The sequence below is a fragment of the Bufo gargarizans genome, chromosome 4, assembly GCF_014858855.1.
Source record: "Bufo gargarizans isolate SCDJY-AF-19 chromosome 4, ASM1485885v1, whole genome shotgun sequence".
NCBI lineage: Eukaryota > Metazoa > Chordata > Amphibia > Anura > Bufonidae > Bufo > Bufo gargarizans.
The window spans coordinates 196,394,825-196,420,305 of NC_058083.1; the positions used below are offsets into that span (position 1 = coordinate 196,394,825).

The 25,481-nt window shown below is 44.3% G+C and overlaps 2 long non-coding RNA genes across 2 annotated transcripts in view; one reads left to right on the forward strand and one right to left on the reverse strand.

Moving 5' to 3' along the window:
* The window catches only part of LOC122935021, a 50,869-nt gene extending 35,195 nt beyond the window's left edge, over positions 1–15,674 (reverse strand). The window contains exons 1-2 of the long non-coding RNA XR_006388763.1: positions 15,617–15,674; positions 12,074–12,264 (exon numbers count right to left, since the gene is read on the reverse strand). This is a non-coding gene — a long non-coding RNA (uncharacterized LOC122935021). The remainder of the gene's footprint in view (positions 1–12,073; positions 12,265–15,616) is intronic.
* Positions 15,675–17,134: 1,460 nt separating this feature from the next.
* On the forward strand, positions 17,135–20,718 carry LOC122935022. Its single transcript, XR_006388765.1, has 3 exons — positions 17,135–17,266; positions 17,477–17,513; positions 20,165–20,718. It is a non-coding gene; the product is annotated as an uncharacterized LOC122935022 (long non-coding RNA).
* The last annotated feature ends 4,763 nt before the right edge of the window (positions 20,719–25,481 follow it).

The following is a 25,481-nucleotide window of genomic DNA, read 5'->3' on the forward strand; positions in this document are numbered from 1 at the left end:
GGCCCTGGCTGCAACCTTGTGTACAAACACCAGAAAGTGGACGAACACCGCACTGGAGAAACGGGTGGGGTTGCCAGCTGTCCAGACATTTATGGACAGTCTGTAAAAATAGAAGTGCAGAGAAGTGGCGCACTGGATTGGTGCTCACAGATGGAGAGGTGCTCTCAGTAAAAAGGAATCACCCTTCCTTTAGTACAATGTAAAAAATTTTAAAAAGATACTGGGCACTCTCTTAATATAGGAACCTCATAGTTTCTTAATATTACCACACATAAACAATTCATAAATTACTGCTTAAAACGATAAAACATGCAATACAGATATTAAAAGGTTCCTCAAACTTTTGGTACCAATGAAACATAAAATTAATAAAATATGGAGTAACCTCTGGGTATTTGAGGGGTGAAACAAGTCTTAAAGTGTACTGTCCATCCAACCTTGGTTTGGATATAGTAGAAATCGTTTTTGGGAGTATTTTGGAAAAATCTCCACGGAACGAAATGGCAATACAGCTAATGTTGCAGTGATTTGTTGATGCGGCGTCCCGCTGTTACTCACTGTTTCGCTGTAAATTTGTGCTCCGCCGCTGTGTCCGTACTATAGACTCGGGGATGTCTTGTGATGGTCACGATCCCTTAACTGTCTTCCCGGCGCCGCTCCGTAGGTCTAAGAGCCGGCACTTGGGTAAATTTACAGCCTCCTTGTACCGCGCTGGGCTTGCTGTGCAGGTGAGCGTGATAAGCTCTTACAGCCAGTCCTCAGAAACTGACCACTGAGGAAGGGGTAACAACAGACCCCGAAACGCGTTTGGTGCTAGGACCCCCTGATGGACTTGGACTCTTTGTGCTAAAATACCGCCTGTATCGAAACCACTCCTGTCCTAAACCGCAGACCCGACGCACACTTTCTGAGGACTGGCTGTAAGAGCTTATCACGCTCACCTGCACAGCAAGCCCAGCGCGGTACAAGGAGGCTGTAAATTTACCCAAGTGCCGGCTCTTAGACCTACGGAGCGGCGCCGGGAAGACAGTTAAGGGATCGTGACCATCACAAGACATTCCCGAGTCTATAGTACGGACACAGCGGCGGAGCACAAATTTACAGCGAAACAGTGAGTAAAAGCGGGACGCCGCATCAACAAATCACTGCAACATTAGCTGTATTGCCATTTCGTTCCGTGGAGATTTTTTCAAAATACTCCCAAAAACGATTTCTACTATGTCCAAACCAAGGTTGGATGGACAGTACACTTTAAGACTGTTTCACCCCTCAAATACCCCGAGGTTACTCCATATTTTATTAATTTTATGTTTCATTGGTACCAAAAGTTTGAGGAACCTTTTAATATCTGTATTGCATGTTTTATCGTTTTAAGCAGTAATTTATGAATTGTTTATGTGTGGTAATATTAAGAAACTATGAGGTTCCTATATTAACAGAGTGCCCAGTATCTTTTTAACAGTCTGTAAAAATAGGCAACTTTTTTCCTGTGTCCGTGAAAAAAAATAATTGATGTGTCCATGATTTTGTTGAGGCTGGTCGTAGTTGATTAGATTATTTTGGCGATGATGTTACAGCTCACAGTAAATGCTGGCAATGAGTTATTATCAGTATATTGAGCTATAGACATATTATTATATATTTTTATCACTCATGGTTTTCCAATTTGTCCATAGAAAATGCTGGATGTCTGTGATTTTGGGTTAAGTTGTCCATTAAAAAAAGAAAAATTCTGGTTGGCAAACCCTGAAAAAGTGCCGTTATATAATGTTTTTCATGTTAGGGCATTTAGAGTGACTTGCTACAGGTCCAGCTACAGTATAACCCTTAGTAGTAAATAGTCTTTATTAATATTCATACATCACATAAAAAGTCCTATAATGTCCATGCACAAAATGTCCACCAATAAATTAGATAGGGGGATAATTAACTCCTACACATAATTAACTACTACAGCTAGGCCCTGTGCCCAGGGGCGACTCCTAATGGTGGAGACCCCCCGTCCTCGAACCTTCCTGGCAACCCCTAGTTCACCCTACAGTATGCGGGCTGGTAATAACCATATTAGTGGACAGAATTGGGCATGGACAGACAGGATGTCCCCTAAATGCACAGTGTATACTGCCCTATCGGTAAGGATACCTACAGGTACACGATGCAACTGACTACACGACAACAACAAAACAAACACAACACCTAAAAAGATACCTAATAGAGACACAGACGTATCTGTGCTCGACCCCAACGCGTTTCCCCCACGGTGTGAGATCATCAGGGGGCAAATGGATATTGTAGAATGATTACAGTGATAGATGTCCAGCAGAGAGAGGCCCACACTGGGACCGCCCCGATACACCTGCAGGACAAACTAAGGTGTCAAATGACGGTCAAGAGAGGATGTCAGGTGACTGTCATAAACAAGATTTAAAAGATTGGACCAGATGACCTTACTGGGAGGAACGAAGGGAGGAAGGGAACAGGCATCGACCGTGAAGATGTATGGAACGCTCTAATATAGATATAATGGAACCCCACTGGACATCTGTAGATAAAGAGGAGAGAAACATACACATGTATATCTATATACGTATAAATCTATCAGGCACCAAGATAAATTAAGTGAGGGACCATCACCAAGACGAGGGGCCTACTTAAAGAGTACAAATACATATGGATGTAGCCACCACTCTTGAACAGGGCCAGCGTCCGCCTTGTCGATACAATATCGCCAAGTGATGTAGCTTGAGGACCGATACACTAAAACAGGTAAGAGTGGCCAATAGATAAGGTGAGGGCACTCCAAATTATATAACCGAGCCTTAATGAGGCAGAAGGGCATACCTTAAGATAATTCAGACTGTCCCTGAAAGTCATGAGGCCATTCTTCCTGCATACCCTATACAACAAAACCATATAATCAGGCGTTTGTACCAAATACACATAGTGACCTGCTACACAGCCATGTGATAGCTGGGGTTACTCACTGTTAGTGCCGGCCGATTGCTTATCCTCCCATGGTGGATGACTTCTCCCACGGTCCAACAGATAGCCAATGATGGCCACCCCCTCTTATACTAAAGCCCTCCCATTATTGAATTAAATAATGGCCCCATGTGGTGGCAATACTGTGCATTAGGGAGCCGATGGTAGTATGTGCGTTCCACCATGGAACGCACGCCGCACACAGGACTTCCGGTGTCGGCACCCGGATGTGACGTCAGTGCGCTCCACCGTGGAACGCACGCCGCACCTAAGGCCTTCCGGTATCAGCGCCCGAATGTGGCGTAAGGACCCTGCGCTACCAGCTGAAGCACAGCTAGCGCAGAAACAATGCGGGCTGTGAGTGGCATGCGATGAGTGCGTAAACTCCGGTGGACCAGCGCTCCACAGTGAAACGCACAGCAGGTCAGGCCATAGAATACAGTGTGGAAAGAATAACTAAACACACTGAAATCGTAAAAAGATATCCCTCATGACAAAGAGGGGATGAAACTATTAGGCACGAACCAGGATGCGCCAGATTTATAAACCCAATGGGGTGGGAGGTAAAAGGACTAACCAATGGGGAGTGGTACCGCCAAGAGGGGCATAGAACACATGTAGATGCGCAGAAATAGATATGGTGAAGGATATATAACAGATATAAGGGTCAGTCAAAAATGTATTTATTCACTGACAATAATAATCACGTATAGGTGCTTCACGCACCAGGCACAGTCTTGTTGGGACGAAACGATCAACCGAACCCGTGGGTAGCCAGGGAGTAGAGGAGAGGGTAAGGGGAAGGGAGACAGGAAGATATGTCGGGGATAGACCACAGGGCCAGATGGCTAACTCAGTCACAAAAAACATGAGAATGTAAGTCTTTCATTGAGCCCTAGGGGGGACTGGGACCGGAGTCTATGGATCCATTCACATTCTTTTTGTAGAATTCTCCTATCCCAGTCACCCCCGCGGGGGGACGGATGGACCACGTCATGAACCGTGAAACAGAGGGACTTCGGGTTACCGTCATGGGCCTCATTAACATGTGTCGCAATCGGTGTCACTTCCTTATTCTTTACGTCATTCACATGTTCGAGAATTCGTCTTCTGAACTCTCTGTCTTGCCAACATAGTCCAAGGGGCAACTACACTGGCAGAGGTATACTAGGCCCTTCGATTTGCAGTTAATAAAGTCACGTATCAAAAAGGTCTGTCCCGTTGTTGATCCAGTGATACTCTTGGCTGTGTTAACATATTCACATGCTTTACACCCGCCTCATCTGTAAACGCCTATCGGCCGACGGTCCAGCCATGTGCCCTCTTTGACAGGTGTCGTAAAGTGACTGGTAACCAGCCGATCTCTAAGACTTTTACCCCTTCTGTAAGAGACGGACGGACGTTCGGGCACTACCTCAGAGAGATCAGGGTCCATCTTAAGGATGGCCCAGTATTTGTTCAGAATTTTCTTGACATCTTGATTGGCAGTGTCAAAATTAGAGATAATTCTTAGCGGTTGGGAACTGTCTATTCTCATTTTTGGGGTCAGTAAGTTGCTGCGTGCCTTGGCCCGTGCGTGTTTAAAGGCGTCGTTGAGCACTACCTGAGGGTAGCCTCTGGCTGCAAATCTGGCCTGGAGGGCCTTTGCTTCCCTGAAGAAGGCTTCATCACTGGAGCAGTTTCTCCGTGCCCGGAGGTATTGTCCTCTTGGAATACCCTGTTTGAGGGAAGGGGGGTGATAACTGCTCCAGTGAAGAAGAGAATTTGTGGCCGTTGTTTTCTTGAATAGATTAGTAGATAGATGGTCCCCTGCAATTGTCACCTTTACGTCCAGAAAAGTAATACTGGATGAATCATGTTCATAAGTAAAATGAAGACCAACTTTATTACTGTTAAGGTCAGAGACAAAGTGTTTAAATTCCGTCAAATTACCTTTCCATACAACAAACACGTCGTCGATATAACGGGTCCAGAAATTAATATTTCTGGACCACCATACTTCATGGTCAGGGAAGACGTGTGTATCCTCCCACCAGCCCAGGAAGAGGTTGGCATAGGTGGGGGCACATGGGCTCCCCATCGCCGTCCCCCTGAGCTGGTGGTAGAATTTAGAGTTGAATAGAAAGAAATTATGCGTAAGGGTATACTCAAGTAGCCTAATAATGAAGCTATTGTGTGATTTATATTGTATACCCCTGGCGCCTAGAAAATATTCGATAGCTTTGAGGCCATGTGTATGTGGAATGGAACTATACAGCGCCTCAACATCGATGCTACAGAGGATACATTCCGGATCAAGTACAAGAGCATCGATTTTATTGAGGAAGTCCATTGTGTCCCTCGTATATGCTGGGAGGGACACAACGAACCCCCTCAACACCTTGTCCAAGTAGACCCCACAGTTCTGGGTGAGTGAATCCACCCCAGATACTATAGGGGTGTGCTTCAGCTGGTAGCGCAGGGTCCTTACGCCACATTCGGGCGCCGATACCGGAAGGCCTTAGGTGCGGCGTGCGTTCCACGGTGGAGCGCACTGATGTCACATCCGGGTGCCGACACCGGAAGTCCTGTGTGCGGCGTGCGTTCCATGGTGGAACGCACATACTACCATCGGCTCCCTAATGCACAGTATTGCCACCACATGGGGCCATTATTTAATTCAATAATGGGAGGGCTTTAGTATAAGAGGGGGTGGCCGTCATTGGCTATCTGTTGGACCCTGGGAGAAGTCATCCACCATGGGAGAATAAGCAATAGGCCGGCACTAACAGTGAGTAACCCCAGCTATCACATGGCTGTGTAGCAGGTCACTATGTGTATTTGGTACAAATGCCTGATTATATGGTTTTGTTGTATAGGGTATGCAGGAAGAATGGCCTCATGACTTTCAGGGACAGTCTGAATTATCTTAAGGTATGCCCTTCTGCCTCATTAAGGCTCGGTTATATAATTTGGAGTGCCCTCACCTTATCTATTGGCCACTCTTACCTGTTTTAGTGTATCGGTCCTCAAGCTACATCACTTGGCGATATTGTATCGACAAGGCGGATGCTGGCCCTGTTCAAGAGTGGTGGCTACATCCATATGTATTTGTACTCCTTCTGGAAACAGTGAGTGACCCTCTTTAACCACTTCAGCCCCGCTAGGTGAAACCCCCTTCATGACCAGGCCACTTTTTACACTTCGGCACTACACTCCTTTCACCGTTTATCGCTCGGTCATGCAACTTACCACCCAAATGAATTTTACCTCCTTTTCTTCTCACTAATGGAGCTTTCATTTGGTGGTATTTTATTGCTGCTGACATTTTTACTTTTTTTGTTATTAATCAAAATGTAACGATTTTTTTGCAAAAAAATGACATTTTTCACTTTCAGCTGTGAAATTTTGCAAAAAAAAACGACATCCATATATAAATTTTTCGCTAAATTTATAGTTCTACATGTCTTTGATAAAAAAAAAAATGTTTGGGCAAAAAAAAAATGGTTTGGGTAAAAGTTATAGCATTTACAAACTATGGTACAAAAATGTGAATTTCCGCTTTTTGAAACGGCTCTGATTTTCTGAGCACCTGTCATGTTTCCTGAGGTTCTACAATGCCCAAACAGTAGAAAAACCCCACAAATGACCCCATTTCGGAAAGTAGACACCCTAAGGTATTCGCTGATGGGCATAGTGAGTTCATAGAACTTTTTATTTTTTGTCACAAGTTAGCGGAAAATGATGATGATTTTTATTTTTTTATTTTTTTCTTACAAAGTCTCATATTCCACTAACTTGCGACAAAAAATAAAAAATTCTAGGAACTCACCATGCCCCTCACAGAATACCTTGGGGTGTCTTCTTTCCAAAATGGGGTCACTTGTGGGGTAGTTATACTGCCCTGGCAATTTAGGGGCCCAAATGTGTGAGAAGAACTTTGCAATCAAAATGTGTAAGAAATGACCGGTGAAATCCGAAAGGTGCACTTTGGAATATGTGCCCCTTTGCCCACCTTGGCAGCAAAAAAGTGTCACACATGTGGTATCGCCGTACTCAGGAGAAGTTGGGGAATGTGTTTTGGGGTGTCATTTTACATATAACCATGCTGGGTGAGAGAAATATCTTGGCAAAAGACAACTTTTCCCATTTTTTTATACAAAGTTGGCATTTGACCAAGATATTTTTCTCACCCAGCATGGGTATATGTAAAATGACACCCCAAAACACATTCCCCAACTTCTCCTGAGTACGGCGATACCAGATGTGTCACACTTTTTTGCTGCCAAGGTGGGCAAAGGGGCACATATTCCAAAGTGCACCTTTCGGATTTTGCAGGGCATTTTTTACACATTTTGATTGCAAAGTACTTCTCACACATTTGGGCCCCTAAATTGCCAGGGCAGTATAACTACCCCACAAGTGACCCCATTTTGGAAAGAAGACACCCCAAGGTATTCCGTGAGGGGCATGGCGAGTTCCTAGAATTTTTTATTTTTTGTCGCAAGTTAGTGGAATATGAGACTTTGTAAGGAAAAAAGAAAAAAAAAAGAAAAATCATCATTTTCCGCTAAATTGTGACAAAAAATAAAAAATTCTAGGAACTCGCCGTGCCCCCCACGGAATACCTTGGGGTGTCTTCTTTCCAAAATGGGGTCACTTGTGGCGTAGTTATACTGCCCTGGCAATTTAGGGGCCCAAATGTGTAAGAAGTACCTTGAAATCAAAATGTGTAAAAAATGGCCTGCGAAATCCGAAAGGTGCCCCTTTGCCCACCTTGGCTGCAAAAAAGTGTGACACATCTGGTATCGCCGTACTCAGGAGAAGTTGGGCAATGTGTTTTGGGGGGTCATTTTACATATACCCATGCTGGGTGAGAGAAATATCTTGGCAAAAGACAACTTTTCCCATTTTTTTATACAAAGTTGGCATTTGACCAAGATATTTTTCTCACCCAGCATGGGTATATGTAAAATGACACCCCAAAACACATTCCCCAACTTCTCCTGAGTACGGCGATACCAGATGTGTGACACTTTTTTGCAGCCTAGATGCGCAAAGGGGCCCAAATTCCTTTTAGGAGGGCATTTTTAGACATTTGGATCCCAGACTTCTTCTCACACTTTCGGGCCCCTAAAAAGCCAGGGCAGTATAAATACCCCACATGTGACCCCACTTTGGAAAGAAGACACCCCAAGGTATTCAATGAGGGGCATGGCGAGTTCCTAGAATTTTTTATTTTTTTGCATAAGTTAGCGGATATTGATTTTTTTTTGTTTTTTTTCTCACAAAGTCTCACTTTCCGCTAACTTAGGACAAAAATTTCAATCTTTCATGGACTCAATATGCCCCTCACGGAATACCTTGGGGTGTCTTCTTTCCGAAATGGGGTCACATGTGGGGTATTTATACTGCCCTGGCTTTTTAGGGGCCCTAAAGCGTGAGAAGAAGTCTGGAATATAAATGTCTAAAAATGTTTACGCATTTGGATTCCGTGAGGGGTATGGTGCGTCCATGTGAGATTTTATTTTTTGGCACAAGTTAGTGGAATATGAGACTTAGTAAGAAAAAACAAAAACAAACAAAAAATGTCCGCTAACTTGTGCCCAAAAAAATGGCTGAATGGAGCCTTACCAGGGGGGGAGTGATCAATGACAGGGGGGTGATCACCCATATAGACTCCCTGATCACCCCCCTGTCATTGATCACCCCCCCTGTAAGGCTCCATTCAGACATCCGCATGATTTTTTACGGATCCATGGATACATGGATCGGATCCACAGAACGCATGCGGACGTCTGAATGGAGCCTTACAGGGGGGGTGATCAGTGACAGGGGGGTGATCACCCTGATCACCCCCTGTCATTGATAACCCCCCTGTAAGGCTCCATTCAGACGTCCGCATGCGTTCTGTGGATCCGATCCATGTATCCATGGATCCGTAAAAAATCATGCGGATGTCTGAATGGAGCCTTACAGGGGGGAGTGATCAATGACAGGGGGGTGATCAATGACAGGGGGGTGATCACCCATATAGACTCCCTGATCACCCCCCTGTCATTGATCACCCCCCCTGTAAGGCTCCATTCAGACATCCGCATGATTTTTTACGGATCCATGGATACATGGATCGGATCCACAGAACGCATGCGGACGTCTGAATGGAGCCTTACAGGGGGGTTATCAATGACCGGGGGTGATCAGGGTAATCAGGGTGATCACCCCCCTGTCACTGATCACCCCCCCTGTAAGGCTCCATTCAGACATCCGCATGATTTTTTACGGATCCATGGATACATGGATCGGATCCACAGAACGCATGCGGACGTCTGAATGGAGCCTTACAGGGGGGTTATCAATGACAGGGGGTGATCAGGGTAATCAGGGTGATCACCCCCCTGTCACTGATCACCCCCCCTGTAAGGCTCCATTCAGACGTCCGCATGATTTTTACGGATCCATGGATACATGGATCGGATCCGTAAAAATCATGCGGACGTCTGAATGGAGCCTGACAGGGGGGTGATCAATGACAGGGGGTGATCAGGGAGTGTATATGGGTGATCACCCGCCTGTCATTGATCACCCCCCTGTAAGGCTCCATTCAGACGTCCGCATGATTTTTACGGATCCATGGATACATGGATCGGATCCGTAAAAATCATGCGGACGTCTGAACGGAGCCTGACAGGGGGGTGATCAATGACAGGGCGGTGATCAATGACAGGGGGGTGATCAGGGAGTTTATATGGGGTGATCAGGGGTTTATAAGGGGTTAATAAGTGACGGGGGAGGGGGGGGGGGGTGTAGTGTAGTGTAGGTGTTTGGTGGGACTGTACTGACCTACCTGAGTCCTCTGGTGGTCGATCCTAACAAAAGGGACCACCAGAGGACCAGGTAGGAGGTATATTAGACGCTGTTATGAAAACAGCGTCTAATATACCTGTTAGGGGTTAAAAAATTCGGATCTCCAGCCTGCCAGCGAGCGATCGCCGCTGGCAGGCTGGAGATCCACTCGCTTACCTTCCGTTCCTGTGAGCGCGCGCGCCTGTGTGCGCGCGTTCACAGGAAATCTCGCGTCTCGCGAGATGACGCGCCGATGCGTCCAGGAGGAGAAAAGCAACCACCTTCCGGACGCATCGGCGCGTTAGGCGGTCCGGAGGTGGTTAAGTAGGCCCCTCGTCTTGGTGATGGTCCCTCACTTAATTTATCTTGGTGCCTGATAGATTTATACGTATATAGATATACATGTGTATGTTTCTCTCCTCTTTATCTACAGATGTCCAGTGGGGTTCCATTATATCTATATTAGAGCGTTCCATACATCTTCGCGGTCGATGCCTGTTCCCTTCCTCCCTTCGTTCCTCCCAGTAAGGTCATCTGGTCCAATCTTTTAAATCTTGTTTATGACAGTCACCTGACATCCTCTCTTGACCGTCATTTGACACCTTAGTTTGTCCTGCAGGTGTATCGGGGCGGTCCCAGTGTGGGCCTCTCTCTGCTGGACATCTATCACTGTAATCATTCTACAATATCCATTTGCCCCCTGATGATCCCACACCGTGGGGGAAACGCGTTGGGGTCGAGCACAGATACGTCTGTGTCTCTATTAGGCAGGGCGGGATTAACGTAGGGGCGGATGGAGCTGCAGCTCCAGGCCCCTGCATGAAAATAGGCCCAGCAGCCCGCATAGGCCAACCAGAGCTAGGCCTGCATAGGCCGCCTTGCTGAGGTTGCCTGGCGGCCGCCCCGCAATCCTTTAGTAGGACCGAACCGTGCCGACTGTCAGATGATGACAGGGCCGGCGCGCAAGGAGAAATCTCCCAGGCCGGCCCTTTATAGAACTCACCAGGACAGTGACAGCTGACAGATCAGGTCAGGTGACAGGTCAGCTGTGCACGCCATGCTGCGTCGTCACGTCAGACTCCTCCCCTGGGGCCTAGGCCATGCCGTAAAGTGAAAGACCGTGACGGCTGCTGCGCGCGGGAAGTTCAAAATTCTTCCTGCGTGGAGTCAGGGGTGCTGCCAGCGGTGAGTCACGTTCAGCAGCCTTCAGTGTACTGCCCAGAAAACAACTCATAGGTGGTAAGTAAATAAGCATTGGCTCACCTCACCTATTATACTGTGTACTGTATAATTTATACATGTCATTCAGGAGCATGGAAAAGCTGGGTGATGATTTTTTTCACCTAGCTTTTCCATGCTCCTGAATTGCATATCTGCTTATAGGCATATATATCTTTATAATAGCTGAGCCTGATCTACTATAAACAGATATGCCATTCAGGAGCATGGAAAAGCTAAGTGAGAAATAGTCACCTAGCTCTTCAATGCTCCTGAGTGGTATATCTGCTTATAATAGATCAGCTATTATAAACAGATATAAAATATAGGTAAGAGGCGGCTCACTATAACTCCAAGGGGTGGAATATGGTGCTCAATCCAAACAAAGCGTACCCAACGCTTGTAATGGAGAAGGAGTATGTGGAAGTAAAGGGATGGCACTCAAAACATAGGTGATGTATGGAGGATAGGTAGATACAAAGATTATTTATTAAATAATGGCTGGATGTGCCTAAAAAACAATGGCTGGGTATGCCTGAATGAAAATGGTATCATAAAATGTGGCGTCAAATAGATGTAGACAATTTCATAAGGCAGATCGCTAGTAAATACATATACATATATATATATCTGTAGGTATCAGCACTTGTATACAGTATAAAATTAAAAATAAAAATTTTAAAAGTAACCAACTGGTAAAAATGGTAATTTGATTGTCAATTCATATGAAAACCTGTTGGAGAAAAAATCTATGGGAATTGAATCCCAATGTTCAAGGAGAGGTATTTGACACCTGTTGAAGAAAAGCCTGTGGGGGAAAATTCAATCCTATGATGCAATACCCATTAGAGGCGATGAATGTATAAATCCTGTAGATACTGGACAATGTCCTGAAATGTCAATTGTATTCAAATCCTGTTGGAGGAAAAAGACATCTGGTGGACTAATAAGGTAAGTGTCTCCTTGTAAGCAGAGTTTCTTTACAGGTCCGATGTCATGAGCTGTATATGAAAGAAAAAAACTACTGCTGTGTAAGCAGGTACGTTACCCTCCTGTTGGTCGCTGATGCGATAGTAAGCGGCTCCTTCCTGCAGAGCGGCGGGCACGTGTCAGTTACCCGCTCGCTGAGTGTTCCGGCCGTGCGGTCTTCACTTCCGGTGACGTCACATGCGTTTGAAGTGGAGTTTCCCGCTCAAGTTGGTGTCGGCTTGCCACGTGGGAGTAGGTGGCGGGAAAATGCTGCAGTTTGAACAGGAGGGGAAGAAAAATAGCTCCGGAGCTTTTGTTAGGTTATAGGATCCTTTTTCTTGGTGCTAGCTAGTTTGAATAGGCTGACTCAATATCCCATACGCGTTTCGGAGCGTGCTGCTCCTTCTTCAGTGGAAAAATGCCTAAAGGCAGATTTGCCATTCAGGAGGATGGAAAAGCTAGGAGACTGTTTCTCACCTAGCTTTTCCATGCTCCTGAATGGCAGATCTGCATATACAGGTCCTTTATATTGTGATAAAGTTCATTATTTTCTGTAATGTACTGATAAACATTAGACTTTCATATATTTTAGATTCATTACACACCAACTGAAGTAGTTCAAGCCTTTTATTGCTTTAATATTGATGATTTTGGCATACAACTCATGAAAACCCCAAATTCCTATCTCAAAAAATTAGCATATTTCATCCGACCAATAAAAGAAAAGTGTTTTTAATACAAAAAAAGTCAACCTTCAAATAATTATGTTCAGTTATGCACTCAATACTTGGTCGGGAATCCTTTTGCAGAAATGACTGCTTCAATGCGGCGTAGCATGGAGGCAATCAGCCTGTGGCACTGCTGAGGTGTTATGCAGGCCCAGGATGCTTCGATAGCGGCCTTAAGCTCATCCAGAGTGTTGGGTCTTGCGTCTCTCAACTTTCTCTTCCCAATATCCCACAGATTCTCTATGGGGTTCAGGTCAGGAGAGTTGGCAGGCCAATTGAGCACAGTAATACCATGGTCAGTAAACCATTTACCAGTGGTTTTGGCACTGTGAGCAGGTGCCAGGTCGTGCTGAAAAATGAAATCTTCATCTCCATAAAGCTTTTCAGCAGATGGAAGCATGAAGTGCTCCAAAATCTCCTGATAGCTAGCTGCATTGACCCTGCCCTTGATAAAACACAGTGGACCAACACCAGCAGCTGACATGGCACCCCAGACCATCACTGACTGTGGGTACTTGACACTGGACTTCAGGCATTTTGGCATTTCCCTCTCCCCAGTCTTCCTCCAGACTGGCACCTTGATTTCCAAATTACATGCAAAATTTGCTTTCATCCGAAAAAAGTACTTTGGACCACTGAGCAACAGTCCAGTGCTGCTTCTCTGTAGCCCAGGTCAGGCGCTTCTGCCGCTGTTTCTGGTTCAAAAGTGGCTTGGCCTGGGGAATGCGGCACCTGTAGCCCATTTCCTGCACACGCCTGTACACGGTGGCTCTGGATGTTTCTACTCCAGACTCAGTCCACTGCTTCCGCAGGTCCCCCAAGGTCTGGAATCGGTCCTTCTCCACAATCTTCCTCAGGGTCCGGTCACCTCTTCTCGTTGTGCAGCGTTTTCTGCCACAATTTTTCCTTCCCACAGACTTCCCACTGAGGTGCCTTGATACAGCACTCTGGGAACAGCCTATTCGTTCAGAAATTTCTTTCTGTGTCTTACCCTCTTGCTTGAGGGTGTCAATGATGGCCTTCTGGACAGCAGTCAGGTCGGCAGTCTTACCCATGATTGCGGTTTTGAGTAATGAACCAGGCTGGGAGTTTTTAAAAGCCTCAGGAATCTTCTGCAGGTGTTTAGAGTTAGTTGATTCAGATGATTAGGTTAATAGCTCGTTTAGAGAACCTTTTCATGATATGCTAATTTTTTTAGATAGGAATTTGGGGTTTTCATGAGCTGTATGCCAAAATCATCAATATTAAAACAATAAAAGGCTTGAACTACTTCAGTTGGTGTGTAATGAATCTAAAATATATGAAAGTCTAATGTTTATCAGTACATTACAGAAAATAATTAACTTTATCCCAATATGCTAATTTTTTTTAGAAGGACCTGTAATAGCTTGGCTATTATAAACATGTATGCATATAAGCAGATATGCCATTCAGGAGCATGGAAAAGCTAGGTGACTATTTCTTGCCTACCTATCTTTTCCAAGCTTCTCAATGGCATATCTGCTTATAATAGATTAGCTTTTATAAACACATATGCCATTCAGGAGCATGGAAAAGCTAGACGTGAATAGCTTTTTCATGCTCCTGAATGACATATCCAGCAGCACTAGTTAGCTCCTTGGGGTTGGCTATACATAATACAGCCATCTATATAGATGGCTGTATATTTAAACTGTGGCCAGAGATGTACACTTAGGTTAAGTTCACACAGCAGATTTTTCACACGCAAACCCGTGCGTAAATCTGCTTCAAAATTACGCATGAACTTTAGTCCAATAGACTTGAATGGGATTACGCAGACTCGTTCACACTTCAAACTTTATGCATGTGTATTTTCACATGTGTAATTTTGCGTAAATTCACACTTTATTTGTGCTATAAAAAGTTGCTCTGCGTTGCGTTTTTTTTTTTTTTCTATAAAAAGGCCCATTAAAATCTTCTGCACCAGGCCCATGATGCTCTTAATCCGGCCCTGCTATTAGGTATCTTTTTAGGTGTTGTGTTTGTTTTGTTGTTGTCGTGTAGTCAGTTGCATCGTGTACCTGTAGGTATCCTTACCGATAGGGCAGTATACACTGTGCATTTAGCGGACATCCTGTCTGTCCATGCCCAATTCTGTCCACTAATATGGTTATTACCAGCCCGCATACTGTAGGGTGAACTAGGGGTTGCCAGGAAGGTTCGAGGACGGGGGTCTCCACCATTAGGAGTCGCCCCTGGGCACAGGGCCTAGCTGTAGTATTATTACTAGGGTTAATTATCCCCCTATCTAATTTATTGGTGGACACCTTGTGCATGGACATTATAGTACTTTTTATGTGATGTATGAATATTAATAAAGATTATTTACTACTAAGGGTTATACTGTAGCTGGACCTGTAACTGTTCTTTTCAACCCATTATATTTAATTAGGCTGGTTTCTGTTATTTAGAGTGACTTGGACAACCCCCTTTGTCCACCACCTTTGTATTTTTTGATAATTCTGCCCCACTTAAGTTGGACATTACAGTGCTGCCTCCTCTCTATTCGCACCTGTGGTACTGTGCATACACAGTGGCGTAGCGTGGGTTGCCAGCACCCGGGGCGAGCCATGTATTGCGCCCCCCCCCTCCCAACCTGTGGACACGCCCCTTTTACAGCTAATGTAGCAGTCCTATGTAACACCACAGATAACATGGTGACAACGCTCTAAGTACAGATGATGTAGTAGATGGGTATAAGGCCCCAGAATTCAGAACACGCACAGTGTGACCTGAAGTCTGGGGCCAGGATGCAGCAGGGATGCGCCAAATTCTCAATCCACCCCCCCCCCCAACCCTACCGTATAACAAATATGTGTTTGGACATTGCATACATCACTACAAAATATACAGTATAATACAGCACCACATACCTCATCCATCCAGTGACGTCTCCTGTGATGTAGACTTTCCTCAGCATCTTCATTCAGAGATAAGACCGCCATGACACCTTCTTTCAGCCACGTCACATCTCTGCAGAGTTTTATTAATATTAGTTATTATTATTATATATAATGCCCCACTCTGTATAATGACCCCTCTGTAATATTAGGATATATAATGGGCCATTATATATCCTAATAATACAAAGGGGGCCATTATATATAATAATTATCCAGAGGGTCCATTATATATCCTAATATTACAGAGGGGTCATTATATATAATAATTATACAGAGGGGCATTATATATATATATAATATTAATACAGAGGGGGCCATTATATATCCTAATATTACAGAGGGGTCACTATATATAATATACAGAGAGGCCATTATATATTATAGTTATACAGAGGGGGCCATAATAAATAATAATTATACAAAGGAGCCATTATATATTATACAGAGGGGCCATTATATATTATAATAATACAGAGGGGCCATTATATATCCTAATATTACAGAGGGGCCATTATATATTATAGTTATACAGAGAGGCTATTAATAATGGGCCCTCTGTATAATTATTATATATTATGGCCCCCTTGTATAATTCTAATATATAATGGCCCCTCTGTATTATTATAATATATAATGGCCCCTCTGTATTATTATAATGGCCCCTCTGTATAATTCTAATATATAATGGCCCCTCTGTATTATTATAATATATAATGGCCCCTCTGTATTATTATAATGGCCCCTCTGTATAATATATAATGGCTCCTTTGTATAATTATTATTTATTATGGCCCCCTCTGTATAACTATAATATATAATGGCCTTCTGTATAATGTATCATGGCCCCTCTGTATAATATAAAACGGTACCCATTCTTTAAATATACTGGCCACCTCCATAGTGCCCCCAGTATGGCCCCCAGTACTTACATAAAAAAAATAAAAAGTACTCACCTCTCTTCATCACCTCTTGCAGTCTTTGCTTGGGCGTCCCGGCGCAGGCAGTCAGGAACACATCACCGTGGCCTCCTGCGCCGCGTCATCGCGTCATCTCGCGAGACCCGGCGCAGGAGGTCACGGTCATATAATCACGATCTCCTGGACTCCTGCGCCGCTCTACTGCGTTTTAAAGCTTCATGCCAGGCGGAACGGAGGGGATGGGAGCCATAGGCTTCCATCACCCTCATTTTACTGCCTTCTGCCTGGCGCCCCCTACAATTTGGCGCCCGGGGCAACGGCCCCCCTGGCCCCCCCCACGCTACGCCCCGATACATACACGGTTATGTCAGGTCAAGACTTGTATGCAATACATAATACCCCACATCCATAACCCTGCAGTACAAAGCGCAAGTGCATACTACAGCGCAAAGCAGCACTGCATAAGGAATTCATTATTACATCGTCTCACACGGTGACACAAAATGGCGTTCCAGGCGGAGCCACAGGACTACAATTCCCGGCGTGCAGTGCAATCCGCCTTCGGAGGGAGTGACGAGCAGGACGCTGGTTTCCGGTCTCTTCCACGTGTGCTCATGTGCTGCTAGCATGGCGGGACGTTTAGAGGCAGGGCTCTTGCAATCCTCCGCACTTTGCTGCAGACTTTCTATGTGGCGCCTCACAGGTAATTCTGCCTTCATAGCTGTATATGGGGCTGTGCACATCTTGCTTCAGTAACACCCAGCGTGCCTGTTGTTGGGTGTTTCCGCCATGTGTGCCAGAGAGATTCTCCCCAGACAGCCTGAGCTGGCGCCATGGTGGCTGCTTAGGTTCGCAGTGGGAGGAACATGTCCTTCAGGTATGTACAGGTGTGTAACTGTGCTTTCTGTTACAGGATGCCTTGCCTCTGATGCATCTCCCCGGAATCCTAGGTAATGTATATTGTATATATTCTATGGATGTGCCTATTAAGATCCCCAGCACGCTTTGCTTCAGTGTCACCAACGTGCTCCATTTTGTTGGTGTTCCTGCAGTGTGTGCCAGAGTGACTCTCCCCAGACAGCCGGCGCTGGTCTTATGGTGGCTGCGCTGGTTCGCAGAGGGTGAAACATTTAGATCATGTCAGTTATAGGTGTTGTGCTGTGGCCACTTTAGTCAGCTGATTGGAAGGGGGCCCTGCCATTCAGATCAGACACCTGGGTTCTGATCCACCAGGTATGTGTGGCAGCAGCAGTTTTCCCCCCAATTAAAGGCAGTATTAGAGCTCACGCACACTCCTGTCTGCAAAACACGGATCCGCAAAAAATACGGATGACGTCCGTGTGCACTCTGTATTTTGCAGAACGGAACAGCTGGCCCGTAATAGAACAGTGCGTACAATAATAGGATATGTTCTATTTTTTTTTGCGGACCGGACCTACTGAAACAGAATGCACATGGCGTAACTGCCATTTTATTTTTTGTGTGGCTCCATTGAAATGGTTCCGCTTACAGTCTGTAAAAAAATTTAAATATGTTCGTGTGCACGAGCCCTTATACTGCCAGATGATCGCTAAGAGCGATTATCAGGCAGGACATCTTCCAGTCTAATGTTATAGAAAATGGGTATCATTCAATCAAGATGGCTGCCATATCCTGGGACAGCGCCCTGCTGCATGGCATTTTAGAACAAAGAAACTATGGCTTATGCCCATACATGGATGTGTTTAGGTTTCCTCCATTGTATGAGAGTTTGCATATATACGCCCTTGTATTATTGTCCAATTGGAGGAGTCCATGTATGACCCTCCCCTCAACTAAGGGTATAGAATGCTTTGGCTTTGACCTGATAGTGTCAGTGTAGTACTTCCGTGCACGTATTACCTAATTCGGAGCAGGTGAACATCAATATCACGAATATATCCTTCTGACCAATCATTGGTCAGGTGGCCAATTACACACACAGATCTTTTGTCGTACACACCAACTACTGGCCTGATTGGACAGATATTGGTCAATCTGTGTATTACAGACCTAAGAAAAAACTTCTATTCAAGATATTGCAGCTGTTCTGGTGCCCCCTCATGTAGTACCCTCACCCATCAGCTGTTGGAGAAGGCACCAGCGCTCGCAGTAGCGCTGCTTCCTTCTTGCAGCTCTGTACATTGTATAGCGGCTGTGCATGGTATTGCAGCTCAGCCCCATTGTCTTCATTGGGATTGAGCTGCGCCTAGGCCACGTGATATCACATGGCCAAGGCTACTGTGTGCGCTGGTGCCTTCTCAGACAGCTGAACAATGGGGATCTCAGGTGTCAGACCCCCACCAATCAGATGCTGATGACCTACCTACCACAGGACAAGTAATCAGAATAAGGGCTCGTGCAGGAGGGCTGTCTGCATCCGTTGCTCCATTCCCCCAAAATTAAAAATAGAACATGTCCTATTCTTTGTTTTGCGGACAAGAACAGGCTTTTCTATTGTGTGCAGAACGCACACGGGCGGCATCCATACTGTGAGGATCTGCGATTTGAAGACCTCAAAACATGACACTGTCGTGTGCATGAGCCTTAAAGGGAACCTGTCACCTCAAAAAATGTTATCGCCATCTGCGCTATCTTGCCGGTCAGCTTTAAGTCAAGGGGGCAGCGGCTTCCTTGCTTCAAGTCAAGGTAAGCATGCCCCCTAACTGTCCCCTCTCTTATTTGAGTGACTGCCTGAAGTGCGACACATATGCTCAGTGCGCCGCTAAAAGCCGGCTAACAGCGGTAGCTGCAGACGGGATCGTGCCTTACCAAGGAGCGCACCTCGCAAGCGTGAGACTTCTGGCTGTCAAACAAAAAAAGAGGGGACGGTTAGGGGTGTGCTTACCTTGACTTGAAGCTGACCGGCAGTATAGTGCTGATGGCGCTTCACATATAGTTTTTTTTTTTAAGCTATTGAGCATCAGACTACCAGAACAAACATATGATTATTAACAGACTAGGGTCTACTATAAGGTAATGCTGGCAGATTTATATGCGTTTTTGAGGTGACGGGTTCACTTTAAAAGTCTTGGGGGGGGAAAAAAACCTTTCAATCTTTTTCCTGTCTGGGGTGTATGAATATTTGCACATGTCTTAGTCGGAACAATTTTCACAGCTTTGGTGTGTACAAATAAGCCTAAATTACAAAATAAAATAAAAAATCATACGAAACAACCCCCCTTCTAGTCGCCATATCCATATATTTTCTAAAAGTAGAAATCTGGCACATTGTCAGTAATGCCACTCTGAACCTTATACACACATACACCTTTATGCAAATCTGCTTCAAAATGTAATTTTTAAAAAAAGTTGATATTGCTAAGTAAGTGTGACCTCCTCATAAATTAGGCAAATCCTCCTGCAGCACAGGTGATATCAAGATCACTGCAAAAAGCTCTAGCCTTGATAAATCTCCGCCATAAATGTCTACACGAGACCCACTGTAGTCTGTAGCAGACTTTGATTCAGTCACACTCATGTTCATTTCTGAATATTTTTCTGTGAGTCTCTTTAGACCCATTAGTAGTTGTTTGGTGTCCCAATAAGGGTACCTTGACTTATGTCTTTTTGTTTTTTTCAGGTGTTTGACTCCACCAAACAAGATTCGGGGTGAAGGTTGTATCAGATGCAGTATGAAGGTCTAAATTAGTTGGGCCAGGGAGAACAAGACTGTGCAGTGAGTCAATGAGGTGCTAGAGATTAGTAAATGAGTCCAGTATGGTCTGTAGTTCAGCTCAGAATTTGGGACAAGTTACAAAGTTGGTTACCAGTGATTTTAGGCCCAGAGCCAACTTAACCCATTTGCTGCCAGCGTGTCTCCACTGTTTCATAATGCCGATCACGGTCATTAAAGCCTTTTAGATGCTGTAATCAAGTGAGATCACGGCATCTAAAGGGTTAAAAAAAAACGGAAGTGCGTACCGGCATCCTCTGCGGCCAATGAGGATGCCAGTAATTGGTTTCAATATGTTGGGTCTCTCTGAAGAGACCCAGGATCAGTGATGGTCAGTTCGCAGGGGCTGCCATCTTGGCTCACCTGTCCAGCGACGCACAGGGGAGCCGGTCTGAAATCAAATGTGGTCACCGGGTGCAGGCAGTTCCGAGAACAGCCGACGGGGGCCTTCATCAGACTGTTCTCGGAACTGCCTGCTCCCGGTGACCGCATTTGATTTCAGACTGGCTCCCGACACAGGTAAGGGCTTACCTGTGCATTGCCGGGCGGGTGAGTCAAGATGGCAGCCCGCATGTGGTCGCTGGCGAACACTGCGAACTGACCATCACCGCCCAGGATATTGAAGCTGCAATTCTTATTTTGGCCAGCAGGTGGCAGGCCAACATTAGAAATGAACAATTCTTCTCAAATCATGTGTTTAACCCCTTAAGGACCGGGCTCATTTTCACCTTAAGGACCAGGCCATTTTTTGCAAATCTGACCAGTGTCACTTTAAGTGCTGATAACTTTAAAACGCTTTGACTTATCCAGGCCATTCTGAGATTGTTTTTTCGTCACATATTGTACTTCATGACACTGGTAAAATAAAGTCAAAAAAATTAATTTTTTTGCATAATAAAATACCTAATTTACCAAAAATTTTGAAAAATTAGCAAATTTCAAAGTTTCAGTTTCTCTACTTCTGTAATACATAGTAATACCCCCAAAAATTGTGATGACTTAACATTCCCCATATGTCTACTTCATGTTTGAATTATTTTGGGAATGATATTTTATTTTTTGGGGATGTTACAAGGCTTAGAAGTTTAGAAGCAAATCTTGACATTTTTCAGAAATTTACAAAAACCCAATTTTTAGGGACCACTACAGCTCTGAAGTCACTTTGCGAGGCTTACATAATAGAAACCGCCCAAAAATGACCCCATTCTATAAACTACACCCCTCAAGGTATTCAAAACTGATTTTACAAACTCCGTTAACCCTTTAGGTGTTGCACAAGAGTTATTGGCAAATTGGGATGAAATTTGAGAATTTCATTTTTTTGCCTAATTTTCCATTTTAACCCATTTTTTCCACTAACAAAGCAAGGGTTAACAGCCAAACAAGACTGTATCTTTATTGCCCTGACTCTGCTGTTTACAGAAACACCCAATATGTGTCCATAAACTACTGTACGGCCACACAGCGGGGCGTAGAGTGAAAGGTGCGCCGTATGGTTTTTGGAAGCCAGATTTTGCTGGACAGTTTTTTTGACACCATGTCCCATTTGAAGCCCCCTGATGCACCCCTGGAGTAGAAACTCCATAAAGTGACCCCATCTAAGAAACTATACCCCTCAAGGTATTCAAAACTGATTTTACAAACTTCGTTAACCCTTTAGGTGTTGCACAAGAGTTATTGGCAAATTGGGATGAAATTTGAGAATTTCATTTTTTTGCCTAATTTTCCATTTTAACCCATTTTTTCCACTAACAAAGCAAGGGTTAACAGCCAAACAAGACTGTATCTTTATTGCCCTGACTCTGCTGTTTACAGAAACACCCCAAATGTGGCCGTAAACTACTGTACGGCCACACAGCGGGGCGTAGAGTGAAAGGTGCGCCGTATGGTTTTTGGAAGCCAGATTTTGCTGGACAGTTTTTTTGACACCATGTCCCATTTGAAGCCCCCCTGATGCACCCCTAGAGTAGAAACTCAAAAAAAGTGACCCCATCTAAGAAACTACACCCCCTCAAGGTATTCAAAACTGATTTTACAAACTTTGTCAACCCTTTAGGTGTTGCACAAGATTTAATGGAAAATAGAGATACAATTTCAAAATTTCACTTTTTTGGCAGATTTTCCATTTTAATATTTTTTTTCCAGTTACAAAGCAAGGGTTAACAGCCAAACAAAACTCATTATTTATGGCCCTGATTCTGTAGTTTACAGAAACACCCCATATGTGGTCGTAAACTGCTGTACGGGCACACGGCAGGGCGCAGAAGGAAAGGAATGCCATACGGTTTTTGGAAGGCAGATTTTGCTGGACAGTTTTTTTGACACCATGTCCCATTTGAAGCCCCCCTGATGCACCCCTAGAGTAGAAACTCCAAAAAAGTGACCCCATTTTAGAAAGTACGGAATAGGGTGGCAGTATTGTTGGTACTAGTTTAGGGTACATATGATTTTTGGTTGCTCTATATTACACTTTTTGTGCGGCAAGGTAACAAGAAATAGCTTTTTTGGCACGTTTTTTTTTTTTGTTATTTACAACATTCATCTGACAGGTTAGATCATGTGGTAATTTTATAGAGCAGGTTGTCACGGACGCGGCGATACCTAATATGTATACAATTTTTTTTATTTATGTAAGTTTTATACAATAACTTCATTTTTAAAACCAAAAAATTGTTTAGTGTCTCCATAGTCTAAGAGCCATAGTTTTTACAGTTTTTGGGCGATTATCTTGAGTAGGGTCTAATTTTTTGCGGGATGAGATGACTGTTTGATTGGCACTATTTTGGGGTGCATATGACTTTTTGATCGCTTGCTATTACACTTTTTGTGACGTAAGATGGCAAAAAATTGCTTTTTTTACACTTTTTTTTTTCTTTTCTTTTACGGTGCTCACCTGAGGGGTTAGGTCATGTGATAATTTTATAGAGCCGGTCGATACGGACGCGGCGATACCTAATATGTATACTTTATTTTTATTTATAAAAGTTTTACACAATTATTTTATTTTTGAAACAAAAAAAATCATGTTTTAGTGTTTCCATAGTCTAAGAGCCATAGTTTTTTCAGTTTTTGGGCGATTATCTTGAGTAGGGTCTCATTTTTTGCGGGATGAGATGACTGTTTTATTGGTACTATTTTGGCGTACATGCGACTTTTTTGATCACTTTTATTACCTTTTTTGGGAAGTAAGGTGGGCAAAATTTCAATTTTCTCATAGTTTTTATTTTTTTATTTTTATGGCGTTCACCGTGCGGGGAAAGTAACATGACCGTTTTATAGCTCAGGTCGTTACGGACGCGGCGATACCTAATGTGTAGTGTATTTTTTTTATTTTTATTCAGTGATAAATGTTTTTTTATTTTATCTTAACTTTTTTCACTTTTTTTAAAAAAAATTGGACCCAGACCCACTTGGTTCTTGAAGATCCAGTGGGTCTGATGTCTGTAAAATACAGTACAGAACCTATATAGTTTTCTGCACTGTATTTTACTTACACTGAACAGATCTATGCTTTCAGCACAGATCTGTTCAGCACCATGGACAGCAGGACGCCTGAGCAGGCGTCCTGTTGCCATGGGAACCTTCCCCGTCTGTCACAACTTCGCAGACGGGGAAGGGTGAGGACGGGGCTTCGGGGGGCTCTCTGGGGGCTCTCTCCCTCTCCCATCGGGGGGCTGCAAAGGCACAGCAGCCCCCCGATCGGAGAGGGAGGGAGCTCCTTGCGCTGTTAACCTTTTCCATACAGCGGTCCGTACGGACCGCTGCATGGAAAGGGTTAAACGGCTGACATCGCATCACCGATGTCAGCCGTTTATACCAGGGTGCCAGTAATGTGCTGGCACCCTGGTATAACCCACTAGACGCCAACGATTATGCAATGGGAGGCGGGCGGGGGATCGCGATCCCGCCTGCCGCACCGCCCGCCTCCCGCAACGCCCCCACTGCCTGCGACACCCCCCCTGCACCACCCGCCGCCATCAAATCATGCAGGGGTGCAGGGGGGGGGGCGCAATATTGATTTTAGGCACTCTGAAGTTTCTGATCCCCGCGGTCAGGGACCGCGGGGATCAGAAACTGCAAAAAGCGCAGCAAACCGCAGGTCTGAATTGACCTGCGGTTTGCTGCGATCGCCGACACGGGGGGGTCAAATGACCCCCCCCCCCCCTGCATTGTTACGGGATGCCGGCTGAATGATTTCAGCCGGCGTCCCGTTCCGATTAACCCCCGCGGTGCCGGAATGCAGATTTTAAGTCAGGACGTACCGGTACGTCCTCGGTCCTTAAGGACTCGGGAAATAGGGCGTACCGGTACGTCCTCGGTCCTTAAGGGGTTAAAAGACCCATGAGGGTTCAGAATAAAAAAAGTTTTGTAGGCTCAAAATACGAGCTGCAAAATCATAAAAAAATAAGTTTAAATTGCCCCTCTTTCTGTAGAATAAATGCATAAATAACAAAAGATATAAATATCATGGGCATCACCACGTCTAAAAACGCCCATACTATTAAAATATAAAATATTTTTATAATGTGGCTTAATGGGAAAAAAGGGTCAAAATGGCTAATATGCCATTTTTTTTTCATTGCTTCTTACCAAAAAAATAATAATAAAATGTGATCAAAAAGTTACACACTCCAAAATATCAATAAAAACTACAGATTGTCCTGCAAAAAATGAGCCCCCACACAGCTCAGTAGCCATAACTATATAAAAAGTTATTGGGGTCAGAATATGGTGATGTAAAATAAAAATTAAGTTAAAAAATATTTTTACATAGACAATATTTTTTATTTAGACATAAAAAAACTATACATATGTGGTATCGTAATTGTTCTGACCCAGCGAATGAAGGCCACAGATCAGTTTTGCCGCAAACAGAACGCCGTGTGAACAAAACCTTTAAGACGGTGGAGGAATTGCTGTTTTTTTCCCCTATTTCGATTGTTTTTCCTGCTTCCCACTTTAGTGTATGTCATATTAAATGGTGGCATTAGAAAGTACAACGTGTACTGCAAACAATAAGTCCTAGTGGAGAAATAATGAAAATACCTCCAGTATCATAAGGGTTAAAGGGGTATTCCATGGTTTTATGGTTTATTTAATAGATTATTTTCTAATATGCATGTAATTATAATTCTGTTTGTATACTTTTCTTAGATCGGGCAGTTGACTCCATATATGCACAGTATTGTATAGTCCGTGGATCAGTCCAGTGTAATGCATCCAT